The sequence below is a fragment of the Schistocerca piceifrons genome, chromosome X (genome assembly GCF_021461385.2).
Source record: "Schistocerca piceifrons isolate TAMUIC-IGC-003096 chromosome X, iqSchPice1.1, whole genome shotgun sequence".
In the NCBI taxonomy this organism is placed as follows: Eukaryota; Metazoa; Arthropoda; class Insecta; order Orthoptera; family Acrididae; genus Schistocerca; species Schistocerca piceifrons.
Genome location: NC_060149.1, coordinates 397,864,827 through 397,879,867, shown reverse-complemented (window position 1 = coordinate 397,879,867; position 15,041 = coordinate 397,864,827).

Below are 15,041 nucleotides of genomic sequence, written 5' to 3'. Positions count from 1 at the left end.
ATATAATCGTAATTTTACATCGCAAATAACGATGTTTACCTTGCGGTTAGTTAAATATTCGAAGGGATCAATTTACTGTTTTTAAGTCTGCTTGAATATTGTTAATAATGTCTATATTCTGGTTAAGTAGCGAGATGTGCAGCAAAAACACGCATAGTTCACATGGTCATATTAAAATTAATACAATTCTGAGTAAGGGAACAAATGGCTGTTGACACGGCACTCGCGCTAATCTCGACTATAAAAGGCCGACGGAACGTGCGCTCTGAGCTACTCCAACTTTATTTTAGAACCTACCGACCCCCACCCCAGCGTTGTGTATGAAACAGCAGAGCTCACCTCTATCGAAGATCGCCTTTCGCGACTCAGGGCAGGATATGAACGACGTATCTTATCTAACAGACAAAACATGCAGGACATACGACAATACTAAGGACAAGCACAAACCATGATTCAAGTACATCTATCCCCCACCCCGAGAGCTATAATCAAAAACCTCCGACTTATACCCCGACCTTATGACAGAAGGAACCCTAAGGTCCATAGAACACATATCTACCACACACCTTTTACTTGAACGTGGTGACTAAGACTAAAATGGAAACTAAGACATAGACAGCGATGACAACAGACAAAAAGCCGAAAACCAAACAGAATAAGTGAAATAAAACAACACACACAGTCATTGATTATATTAAAAATGTAAATGTGGTGTGACTAAAGCCTCCCGTCGGGTAGACTGTTCGCCAGGTGCTACTTCGGCGACTTGCACGTCGATGTGCAGTTGGAGTGATATGGGACTCCTGATACGTCTAGATACGACTCTAACAGATGACCTGTACGTAAGCATCCTGTCTGATCACCTGCACCCATTCATGTCCATTGTGTATTCCAGGCAATTCCAGCAAGACAATGCGACACCCCATACGTCCAGAATTGCTACAGAGTGTCTCCAGGAACAGTCTTCTGAGTTTAAACACTTTCACTGGCCACCAAACTCTCCAGACATGATCATTATTGAACATATCTGGGATGCCTTGCAACGTGCTGTTCAGAAGAGATCTCCACCCCCTCGTACTCTTACAGACTGCTCGGCAGGATTCATGGTGTCAGTTCCCTCCAGCACTACTTCAGACATTAGTCGAGTCCATGTCGCATCGTGCTGCGGCACTTCTGCGTGCTCGCGGGGCCCTGCACCGAATTAGGCAGGTGTACCAGTTCCTTTGGCTCTTCAGTGTATTACCTTTAATGATATGACTATCCCAATCAACGCAATCCGATACTCAGTAAGTTCGTATTTTGTTCACTAAACAACAGTGCGGAAATATGTCGAATGCCCGTGACAGTCAAGGAACATGGCATCGGCGTCAATCTGGGCGCCGCGGATCAAGAAGCTCTGGATCTCGTGGACAAACAGAGCAAGATTAGTTTCGCAAGATCTCTTTTTGTGAAATCCATTCAGTTTCTTAGATAAGATATTCATTCCCACAAATGGTCACATCGCGTGAGCATAAAACATGTTCCAAGATTCTATGACAGATTGACTGGACTGGATAGAGCTGAATCTTTATTTACAGGTTATTGTCTTTGTTGTTGGTGGTGCTGTGGCTGTGTAGCACTGAACTGGCAAATTACTTTCTGCATGCGACATGTGCGCACGCTAGTACAGCCTAAAACAGCTAACGGCGACCTCTATTTCAATATGTTGTTGCCAATGATAGTTGATTCTATCGGCATCTAAACGCATAAGCGCATAATATAACGTAAAGTTAGAAATGGGCAAGCTACTACAAATCGCTGTAGCCGAGATAAAACTGTTTAAAATGTTCAAATGCGTGTGAAATCTTATGGGATTTAACTGCTAAGGTCATCAGTCCCTAAGCTTACACACTACTTAACCTAAATTATCCTAAGGACAAACACACACACCCACGCCCGAGGGAGGACTCGAACCACCGCCAGGACTAGCCGCACAGTCCATGGCTAAAACTGTTTAAATTAACACCGCTGACTTTTTTAAATTCCATATATTAATGCATATGTATTAATACATGCAAAAATTCGCGAACTTGGATGCCATAGAGAATTCTTTGCATACTTAACAGCGCAAAAATTTTTCTAACGAAATTTCGACCAGTCATATCTTCGCTAGAAAATGGATGTCAAAGAAAGGCAATTTGGCAACAGTGGACTCACATGTAAGATAAGGGTCTTCAGTCTATACTTTCAGTTTGTGTTGACCGTTATGTGCAAAGGATAGAGTTTTGTGTTAGAGCACTCGAGTTCGAGAGCTCAATTCTGGGAGTAAGTGTATCTTTTTCTAATTTTATATTTTTGATCCGCCCAATAATTCTGCAGTGTACACTGTTTATTAAGCGATACATGTTTTATAAATACATTATCTTTATAGTTAAATATAATTATTGTCCAATCATGTAAGAAATACACGTGAAGAATAATAATTCTTTATAAATATAATACCTGTCAGAATCCAGAAATAACTACAAAATATATCAATGTGTAGAAGTTAAAAATACTAAATTCAGAAAGAGTGGTGAGGTTTCAAACACTGTTGCAAAAAATAAAAAATAAAATAATCAATGTATAGTAATGAAATTTCGGAAATACGTTTGTCTAGGTGAAACATTTAAGTGATTACAACTATAAGATCACAAGTTAATGTAAGTGCGAGATAAGCCATTGTAAATGTGAAATGCTGATACTTCAACAACCGGTGTAACCGCCAGAGGGTTGAACGCAAGCGTGCAGACGTCCATACATTGTGTTGCACAGGTGCCGGGCGTCAGTTTGTGGGATTGAGCTTCACGCCTATTGCACTTGGTCTGTGAATACAGGGACGGTTAATGCCACGAGTTATTTTGCAGTGTTGTTGTCATAACTAGAAATTTTTTTAGACACAACTCTCTCCGGAGCCTCTCCCATGATTTTATCGTACTGCCTGACCACGAACAGTAGCATTCTAAACAAGATATTCCCCCAACTTTTATTTTCATGTTTCAAGCTTGTCAGCGGATTCACGACTCCTGTTTTCTTCGTGGAACGGCAGTATCTTTGGCAGCGTAAGTCGTGGAAAAATCTTCATTTAACAAATAATCGTCATCGATACTGTGTTTCACGACTATGTTCAAAACATGTGTAAAGCATGCATAATGCTGAAAGGAGTGCAGTAGGACTGGCCAACAAATCGCAATCACAGATGCAATATTCAATTATATAAACTGAAGTTAAACTTCACAACTCGAATCGCAAAACGAAAAAAGATAATGGATAAAAAATCCAGTAGGTACTGGAGTACCAACATATGAAATGAGAACGTTTCCCTGTACCAGTAGAAATAGGCTACATTGATATTCTTCTTGAATCACCACGTATAACGGACGATCAAAACCTTTCCTTTTGAGGACGTTGCTCAGCGCATGTGCAACGCTGCAGGCATATAAGCACCGGCATATGGGCAAGGGATTAAAGTGGCATTCGTGTCTTTCCGACGTGCGGGCGGTAAATGCGAAAACTTGAACTATGGCGGCGTTACTACAAATGCATCTATACGGGACCAACGTGCTGTTATTCTTTTCTTGGTTGCCGAGAGACAAAAACCGATAGACATCCATCGGAGAATGAAGAGTGCGTATGGGCAGCACCGTCCCTTGTGCCAAGAAATTCAAGAGCCGACCATCTGCTGTAAAGGTGATGCTCACCTTGTTCTTTGATTAGCGGGACCCACTGCTTATTGATTTCAAGGAAGCTGGTATCTCCATCGAAGGGAAACGGTACTGCGCAACGCTGCAGAAATTTTCCGCGTGCAATTAAAGCGAAACGTCCGGGAAAACTGCGACAAGAAGTGCTCCTGCTTCACGATAACACTCGTCCCTATATCGTGAAGCCGGCCGGAGTGGTCGTGCTGTTCTAGGCGCTACAGTCTGGAACCGAGCGACCGCTACGGTCGAAGTTTCGAATCCTGCCTCGGGCATGGATGTGTGTAATGTCCTTAGGTTAGTTAGGTTTAATTAGTTCTAAGGTCTAGGCGACTGATGACCTCAGAAGTTAAGTCGCACAGTGCTCAGAGCCATTTGAACCATATCGTGAATGTTATAATGCAGAACTTACGTCAACTCCAGAGGAGACACTCAACCATCCTTCCCATGCGATTATCACGTCTTCGGTCCCTTTAAAACGGCTTTCAGCGGTCGACAATTCTTGCAGGACGAGGATGTGCAGCAGGCAGTTACGGACTTCTTCACGCAACAGGACACGGTGTTTTACCAAACGGATATCTTCAATCCGGTGCACCAGTGGGATGATTGCATCAAGTATCACGGCAATTTTGCCTAATTGGCATATCGAGTCTGGAATGTACGGTCTCCGAACGGAATCTTTTTTCGCGCATCCTAAATTGTGCGAAATGCGTTCTTTGAAAATTATTTGGAGCAGTTAGTTCATGAGCCCACGTGAATAGCAAACGGTTGTGAAAACACACTTGACCTCTTAGCATCAAATAATCCTGAGTTAATAACCAGCATCAAAAGCGATATAGGGATTAGTGAACACAGGGTTGTCGTAGCGAGACTGAATATTGTAATCCCCAAATCCTCCAAAAATAATATACGTGTAGACGAGATGTGGCTTAAATTCAAAGAAATAGTATCGGCAGCAATTGAGAGGTTGATACCAAATAAACTAACAAACGACGGAGCTGATCCTCCTTGGTACACAAAACTTTAGAACACTGTTGCAGAAACAACGAAACAAACATGCCAAATTTAAACAGATGCAAGATCCCTAAGATTGGCGATCCTTTACAGAAGCTCGAAACTTAGCGCGGAGTTCAATGCGAGACGCCTATAACAGCTTCCACAACGAAACTTTGTCTCGAAACCTGGCAGAAAATCCAAAGAGATTCTGGTCGTATGTGAAGTATGTTTGCGGCAATAAATAATCAATATCCTCTCTGCGTGATAGCAACGGAGATACTATCGAAGACAGTGCTGCCAAAGCAGAGTTACTAAACACAGCCTTCCGAAATGCATTGACTAAAGAAGACGAAGTAAATATTCCAGAATTCGATTCAAGAACAGCTGCCAACATGAGTAACGTAGAAGTAAATATCCTCAGAGTAGTGAGCCAACTTAAATCACTTAATAAAAGCAAGTCTTCTGGTCCAGACTGTACACCAATTAGTTTCCTTTCAAAGTAGGCTGATGTATTAGCTCCACACTTAAAAATCATATGCAGCCGTTCGCTAGACGAAAGATCCTTACCAAAAGACTGAAAAGTTGCACAGGTCACACCAATATTCAAGAAAGGTAGTAAGAGTAATCCACATAATTGCAGATCCATATCATTAACGTCAATATGCAGCAGCATTGCGGAACATATATTGTGTTTGAACATTATGAATTACCTCGAAGAAAACGGTCTATTGACACGCAGTCAACATGGGTTTAGAAAACATCGTTCCTGTGAAACACAACTAGCTCTTTATTCGCATGAAATGTTGAGTGCTATTAACAAGGGATTTCAGATCGATTCCGTATTTCTGGATTTCCAGAAGGCTTTTCACACTATACCACACAAGCGGTTTGTAGTGAAATTGCGTGCTTATGGAATATCGTCTCAGTTATGTGACTGGATTTGTGGCTTCCTGTCAGAGAGGTCATAGATCGTAGTAATTGACGGAACGTCATCGAATAAAACAGAAGTTATTTCTGGCGTTCTCCAAGATAGTGTTATAGGCCCTTCCAGTTCTTTATCTATATAAACGATTTGGGAGACAATCTGAGCAGCCGTCTTAGGTTCTTTGCAGATGACGCTGTCGTTTATCAACTAATAAAGTCATCAGAAGATCAAAACAAATTTAGAAAAGATATTTGAATGGTTGCGAAAATTTGAAGTTGACCCTAAATAACGAAAAGTGTGAGGTCATCCACATGAGTGCTAAAAGGAACTCCTTAAACTTCGGTTACACGATAAATCTGTCAAATCTAAAGGCCGTAAATTCAACTAAATACCTAGGAATTACACTTACGAACAACTTAGATTGGCAGGAACATATAGAAAATGTTGTGGGGAAGGCTAATCAAAGACTGCCTTTTATTGGCTGGACACTTAGAAAATGTAATAGATCTACTAAGGAGACTGCCTACACTACGCTTGTCCGTCCTCTTTTAGAATATTGCTTAGCGGTGTTGGATCCTTACCAGATAGGACTGAAGGAATACATAGAAAAAGTTCTGCATTATCGCGAAATATTGGAGAGAGTGTCACTGAAATGATACAGGATTTGGGTTCAAGTGGTTCAAGTGGCTCTGAGCACTATGGAACTTAACAACTGAGGTCATCATTTCCATAGAACTTAGAACTACTTAAACCCAACTAACCTAAGGACATCACACACATCCATGCCCGAGGCAGGATTCGAACCTGCGACCGTAGCGGTCGCGCGGCTCCAGACTGAAGTTCCTAGATCCGCTCGGCCACACCGGCCGGCAGGATTTGGTCTGGACACCACTAAAAGAAAGGCGTTTTTCGTTGCGACGGGATGTTCTGACGAAATTCCAATTACCAACTTTCTCCTCCGATTGCGAAAATATTTTGTTAACACCGAGAAAACGATCACCACGATAAAATAAGAGAAAAGATATAGATGTCCGTTCTTTCCGGGCGCTATACGAGATTGGAATAATAGAGAATTGTGAAGGTGGTTCGATGAACCCTCTGCCAGGCACATAAATATGATTTGCAGTGTATCCATATAGATGTAAAATATGAGAGTGTTCCTATTTTTTTGCAATCACGGAAAGGGTCAAGTACATCTTATGGAAAGAATAATGTAAAAACAGCATTTATTTTTATCGAAATACATTTATAATAATATTTTAATTCCAGTTCTTCAGAGGCGTAAAGATAAATGTGAAAACACCGTCAGCTGCGTGTCTATTAATTATTTATTTCATTACGACCGGTTTCAATCGTCCACTCCACCGTTATCAGGCCCTTCTTTGCCAAACGGTGATCATGTAACCAACCGTAACCACCATTTACCATGGAGGGCCACGCTGACGTTGGAGTGGACCACGAGAACCGGTCACAATTGAATAAATAATGAATAAAGATACAACTGGCGCTGATATTCATTGGTTTATATTTATCCTTACGTGCCTGAACGACTGGAATTAAAAAATTATTATGAGTTTATATACATTTATAAGCTGTTGTCCCACTAGCCGTTTGAAGACGAAAATACGAATAAGAAAACGTAAAGATGCTGCTAGAAAACATTATCTGGCATTTTTAGAGACTATAATTCGACAGAATATACAAATTCACTATAGGCTTATGGTTGGTCATAGCAAGCGTAGTACCTATTTATATAACTGCAAATACGACGCTCATTGGTCATAGTTTGTCTCAACCCATCAGAGGTGAGTGAGTTCGTCGTGTTCTGGAGCCGAGAGGTTGAGTGCGTGGAGTGAAGGAGTGGAAATCGTGATCTATTCGTCAGAGAGTAAGGATGCTGTGTTAACAGTGACTATGAAAATGTTGCTAACATAATGCGATTTAGTGAGGAAGTGGGATAGTGGAGAGTATAAAGTGGATAAGAGCCTTAATATCCGATTTCTGTGATTTGTCTCCAAGCATCTTGGGCGGAAATACGTCTGCGCACTCGAGTGGACAAAACTAGCAAATTAAGCAGCTAGTTTCAGCCGTCAGCTTTTCAAAAGTGCCAACTGCGTCCATAGCTAGTAAGATTCTCTATGAAGTTTTGCCGCCTCACCGGGTCAAAAGCTGTGTCAGCACACACTGTGCCACTTTACTGAGATTAATATGGCCGCATTGTTTTCGTTTCCTCGCGGATTTCGCGTGTAAATAATGTTGCGTAACAGTATCAGTTGAATGCTCTAAGAAAGGTCGCTTGATATAAATTGTTCCGCCAAGTGCGACGTACGCTGTACTTTGCCCAGCCACGATAAGGGGTGTGTCTCTGTTGTAATAGGCGCTAACTGCTTCATCAGAAATGCTGAATCCATCTTCATTTTTGTTTGTACCAAACGTTTTTTGTTTGCGTCTGTTTTTCAGCCACGGGTGGACGTAAGTCACCGTTAGTGTCAGTTAAAGTTTATATCTGTGGATTTTATTTCATACACAGTTTACAATTAAAATTGCTTGAATAGAAAATAATAAAATTTTTCTCAGTTTGCACTTTCTGTGTAGCAGCAAGAGTCTATGATTTAAATTGTAGGTGAACTGGGGGTGTACAGGGTGCAAAACTTAGTACACAGAGTTGCCACTGCTGCCAACACGACACTGCCCGCGACTAACACAGCTGTGCAATGACAAGGGAGCCATTACATCTGCGGGTCATGGATTTTGATGAGTCTTAGATATACTGAAGAGGAACCTGTCCTGAGTACCTGGATAGCGCCTTTTCGTTTGACGGCCCCTAATTTCCGAGAAAATCGATGTTGAAGTTTTAGGCATACATTCTATGCCCGTAATGTGAATAATACACTGAAGAGCCAAGAAACTGGTACACCTGCCTAACATCGTGTAGGGCCCCCGAGAGCACGCAGAAGTGCCGAACACGACTTGGCATGTACTCGACTGATGTCTGAAGTAGTGCTGGTGGGAACTGACACCATGAATCCTGCAGGGCTGCCCATGAATCCGTAAACTTACGAGGAGGTGGAGGTTTCTTCTGAACAGCCCGTTGAAAGGGATCCAGATATGCTCAATAATGTCCAAGTCTGGGGAGTTTGGTGGCCAGCGGAAGTGCTCAAACTGAGAAGAGTGCTCCCGGAGCCGTTCTGTAGCAATTCTGGACGTGTGGGGTGTTCCATTGTCCTGCTGGAATTGCCAGCGTCCATCGGATTGCACAATGGACATGAATGGAAGCAGGAGATCAGATAGGATTCTTACGTACGTGTCACCTGACAGAGTCGTATCTAGACGTACCGTATCACGAGTCCTATATCACTCCAGCTACTCACGCCTCACACCATTACAGAGCCTCGCCTAGCTTGAACAGTCCCCTGCTGACATGCAGGGTTCATGGATTCATGAGGTTGTTTCCATACCCGTACACATCCATCCGCTCTATACAATCTGAAAAGAAACTCGTCCGACCAGGCGACATGTTTCCTGCCATCAACAGTCGGTGTTGACGGGCCCAGGGGAGGCGTAAAGCTTTCTGTCGTGCAGTCATCAAGGATACACGAGTGGGCCTTCGGCTCCGAAAGCCCATACAGATGATTTTTCGTTGAATGGTTCGCACGCTGACACTTGTTGATGGCCCAGCACTAAAATCTGCAGCAATTTGCTGAAAGGTTGCACTCCACGCCAAGGAGCCCGGGTTCGATTCCCGGCTGGGGCAGGTGATTTTCTCCGCTCAGGGACAGGGTGTTGTGTTGTCCTCACCACCATTTCATCCCCATCTCCGACGCGCAAGTCGCCCAATGTGGCGTCCAATGCAATAAGTACTTGCCGTAGGCAGCCAAACTTCCCCGAATGGTGGACTCCCGGCCCACAATGCTGTACGCTCATTTCATTTCTGTTACGTTGAACAATTGCTGTAACACCACGTTCAGACTCACTTAAATCTTGATAACCTACCATTGCAGCAGCAGTAAGCGATCTAACAACTGCGCCAGACACTTGTTGTCTTATGTAGACATTGCCGACCACAAAGCCTTATTCTGCCTGTTGACGTATCTCTGTATTTGATATGCAAGCCCATACCAGTTTCTTTGGCGCTTAAGTGTATTTCGACCAAGCGAGAGTGGCGTAGAGGCAAAGATTCATGGCTGCCACGCAGGCGGTACCGATTCAAATCCTGCCCGAGAACTTCTCTTTTTTCAGTCTCTTCCTACAGAATATAATTTAGCAGTAAATGTCATGTAAAATTAATCAAGAAGTCACGTTCGTTGTCGTAATTGCATTAATAAATAAATTATTACAGCCAACTGTCTTCAATTATAGTTTTTTCAGGTTGTTACGGAGTAGATTGCTGTGCTGGAGCACACAACCGGCTGGCATTTGTCGCAGAAGCAACCGAAACGAAAATTCGTAAACCATCATGCGCTTTTAATGAAAGCTACTGCCTTGCAGGCGCACGGATTGGTCAGAAGCAATACCAGTTCGTTTAAATTCAAAGAGATATTCTCTCCAGAATGAGATTATCACTCCGCAGTGGAGTGTGGGCAGATATGAAACTTCCTGGCAGATTAAAACTGTGTGCCGGACCGAGACTCGCTCTCTGGACCTTTGCCTTTCGCGGGCAAGTGTTCTACCATCTGAGCTACCCAAGCATGACTCACGACCCGTCCTCACAGCTTCAATTATGCCAGTACCTCGTCTCCTGCCTTCCATGCTTCACAGAAGCTCTCCTGCGAACCTTTCAGAACTAGCACTCCTGGAAGAAAGGATATTGCGGAGACATGGCTTAGCCACAGCTTGGAGGATGTTTCCAAAATGAGATTTTCACTCTGCAGCGGAGTGTGCGCTGATATGGAACTTGCTGGCAGATTAAAACTGTTTAAATTCATCAATCGCAACAACAATCGAGTGGTGGCGCGACAGTCTCTTAGCACAGGTGATCACAACGGGTAACAGATCTGGAGAACGTAGTGGTAACACCCTTTGAATCGAGGTAGATCAGTATGTGATATTCCGTTATTTTGTTGAAAGATAACACCAGACAGACCTCTGAGATATGGTTTAGCCTTAACACGTGACTACTGCTGTCAAAATTACTGGCTATGCTAGCCAGAGGCGATCGTGTTGTGTATCCACTGGTACCCCATACCATCACAACAATTATTGAGTCCGTAGAAAGGTGATGAATTCAATGAGGCAACGTTCGCTCTTCTCAAGGTATCTACAAATAGGTACGTCCATCGTGATGCTGTACGCAGAGCCGGGACTTGCCTGAAAACGCGACTTGGTGCCGCTCTTGCTCCCAGCGTTGTCGTTGGGGCACAACTGTCAGCGCGCCTCTCGCTGCTGCGGCGTCAAAGAAAGCTGCAACAGTGGTCCAGGTGCTGAAAATCAGCGTTGCTCCAAACGTCTTCGCACGTGGATACTTGTTGTAAGCAAGCCCATTTGCTAACTGAAGGTACGTCACGTGGCTGTACGATTCTGGACGGGCGGACGCACAATACATCTTTTGTCGATTTTATATTAGCATGACAGTCGTAGGATCCTGAATCATGAATGCAGTAATCTGGCAACGCTGTTTGAGTGAAACAACCTGAAAAATATCCCAAGTTTGTGGTGAAACAATTGATGGCTTTTGCACCACGAGAATGAATCTGCTCACATTTCGTAGACTGTTCGTAAATTTTTGACCCATAGCGATACTTTAATTTTGGCCCAGCTTCCATCTAACTTCCTTCTGTACCTCAAAATTAAAAAAATCCTTGGAGGCCCGTATTTTTACAAGCATAGATGAGATTGTATAAAACACTCTCGGACTTCTTGCCGCGTCAATTCGGGGTTAAAACCTCGAGCTTTCGACGATTAACTCCGCCGTCTTCGTAAGGAACAACTGACTGTCAACACTGCTGCTGTGGTGTCCTTATATAGCCCATAGACGGCATCTTATTGGTCGGTAATTATGCAATGCCGTCGCAGGTGGTGTCAACGTCTGCGCTGGTGGCGCCACCTATCTCTGGCTCTTCTCTGCATCGAAAGCTCGCTTCCGTGCACCATTAAGATTATATCCGCGGTCACGGTTGAAGACCTTCTCACGCATTCTTATTTCTACAGCCTCTTTAATTACAGAATCCCAGTATGTAGATGCCTGGGGCAAAACTTTTGGTTCCGGAAATAGTATTTTATGTTTGTTTGTGAGGCTGTGCTCAGCATGAACTGCAGATTTCTTCAGTTCGTGATTTTTGATGAACTCTTGATACTCTACATAGCGGCCGGAAACGGTGCCGATGAACTGATCGACGTAATTGCTTCCGCACTCACAAAGGGTGTTGAAAATCCCAGGGATCCTGAGGAAGAGACTGTCCTTAACAGGGCGTAGCTTCTCCTTTATCTTCTTAGAATGTCGAAAACAAGATCTTATACCTCTTCTTCCCAGGACTCTGCCTGTTTTGCTGGATGTAGCGTAGCTGAAAGGAAAGGACGCAATCGGTGGCTCACCAAGTGAATGTCCAACATTTTCACGTTTCCTTTCCTTGGTGACTTCACGTCACGTGACCCATAGCCGTTCTTTCACATACTTCAGATGATTAATTTCCGAATCCAAGCGATCCTCGTCAGAAACAGTTTTTGCTCTATGTACCAGTGTATTTAAAACTGCTCTGTTTTGGACTGGATGGTGAAAACTCTGGCTACGATATAGATCAGTCTGCGCCAGCTTGCAGTCCTCTGAGTGGTCGAGACATTCACTGGACTTTCGTTGTACCAAAACTTCTAAAAATGGCAGCCTTCCCTCTTTCTCTGTCTCCACATTTAACTGGAGGTCTGGGTGTATTCTGCTCATGTGTTCATGTAAGTGGTCAAGAGCTTCTACACCATGTAGCCAGACCATAAATGTGTCGCCGACATAACGATAAAATGAATATGGACAAAGGAGAGCCAAATTTAATGTACTATCCTCAAAATGTTCCGTAAAAAAGTTGACCATTGCTGAAGCCCAACGAGAACCCACATCCATCCCCTCCGTTATTTGATAAAATTTACCGCCGTACAAGAATCAGATGGTCGTCATAACACGTCGGAACAACTTTATCGTTTCAGGAGGAAAACGCTTTGCCAACAGTTTTAATGTGTCCTCCACAAAAACTTTTGTAAATAGTGAGACCACATCCAGGCTGGCTAAAATATCGTTTGGACCAACTCTAGTCTGTTTAACTTTCTCAATGAACAACTGACAGTTTTTGATGTGATGTTCACAGCGGCCAACTAGCGGAGTCATCAACTTAGTGAAACTTTTGGCCAGCCTGTAGGTAGCACTAACGATTTGCCTCAATGGAATACCTTCCTCGCGGACCTTAGGTAACTCCTAGAGCCTAGGAGGTCTAGGAGCTCCTGCTCTAAGATTTTTGATGACATCCTCTGGTAGACTTGATTTCTTCAGGACCTCCACCGTTTTTCTGCTGTAAGATAGAGTTGGGTCCTGTTGTAGACATTTGAATGTACTATATTTCAACAACGATGCCACTTTGCTGTCGTATTCAGTAGTATTAAGAACAACCGTGGCATTTCCCTTGTCAGCCAGAAGTACCCCAAGTTCTCCATCTTTCCACAATGCACGGAGTCCCTCTGTCTCTCTCTGGTGACGTTACATTTGGGCGGCCTGGCTGAGGCTAAAATGCGACTGGAGGTAAGTTTTACCTCGTCGGCATCGTCTTGGGAGAGATGCCGCACCACCTGCTCCAATCCATCTATGAAGAGAGAATGTTTTATGCAACAATTCCGTCGCGAAAGACTTCGTTCTCATAAATAAGATTATAAACGCATCATAGCGAGAGCTAGAAACAGCTAGAACAGTGTTTAGGGGAATGGATAAAGTGATGCTTGCATAACATCTAATTCTGATTATTTTTAAGGAGATATCATCGATGTAGGTGAATAAATAAAATTATTTCCAAAAAAATGCCCTCTATTTTTTTGCACACACGTCTGACACTTAAGATGCAGTACATTTATATACATATTCCGCAAGCCACCGTACGGTGCGCGACAGGAGGTATTCTGTGCCAGTACTAGTCATTTCCTTCCCTATCCCATTCGAAAACAGCGTGAAGAAAAAACAACTGTGCCTGTGCCTCAATACGAGCCCTAATTTCTCTTATCTTATTTGCGTGGTCCTTACACGAAACATACGTTGGCGGCAGTAGGATCGTTCTGCAGTTAGATCCAAATGCCGGTTCTCTAAATTTTCTCAACAGTGTTCCTAGAAAAAAAGGCGCCTTCTCTCCAGGGATTCCCATTTGAGTTCCCGAAGCACCTCTGTAATACTTGCGTTTGATCCTGCCAGTAACAAATGTAGCAGCCCATCACTGAATTGCTTCCATATAATCCTTCAGTCTGACTTGGTACAGATTCCCATCACTCGAGCGGCACTCATCTACATCTACATCTACATCCATACTCCGCAAGCCACCTGACGGTGTGTGGCGGAGGGTACTTTGAGTACCTCTATCGGTTCTCCCTTCTGTTCCAGTCTCGTATTGTTCGTGGAAAGAAAGATTATCGGTACGCCTCTGTGTGGGCTCTAATCTCTCTGATTTTAACCTCATGGTCTCTTCGCGAGTTATACGTAGGAGGGAGCAATATACTGCCTGACTCCTCGGTGAAGGTAGGTTCTCGAAACTTCAACAAAAGCCCGTACCGAGCTACTGATCGTCTCTCCTGCAGAGTCTTCCACTGGAGTTTATCTGTCATCTCTATAACGCTTTCGCGATTACTAAATGATCCTGTAACGAAGCGCGCTGCTCTCTGTTGGATCTTCTCTATCTCTTCTATCAACCCTATCTGGTACAGATCCCACACTGGTGAGCAATATTCAAGCAGTGGGCGAACAACTGTACTGTAACCTACTTCCTTTGTTTTCAGATTGCATTCCTTTAGCATTCTTCCAATGAATCTGTCTGGCATCCGCTTTACCGACGATCAACTTTATATGATCAATTCATTTTAAATCCCTCCTAATACCTACTCCCAGGCAATGGCCTTGCCGCAGTGGATACACTGGTTCCCGTGAGATCACCGAAGTTAAGCAGCACTTGGATGGGTTACCATCCAGCCGCCATGCGCTGTTGCCATTTTTCGGGGTGCACTCAGCCCCATGATGCCAATTGTGGAGCTACTCGACCGAATAGTAGCGGCTCCGGTCAAAGAAAACCATCATAACGACCGGGAGAGCAGTGTGCTGACCACACGCCCCTCCTATCCGCATCCTCAACTGAGGATGACACGGCGGTCGGATGGTCCCGATGGGCCACTTGTGGCCTGAAGACGGAGTGCTTAATACCTACTCCTAGATAATTCACAGAATTAACTGCTTC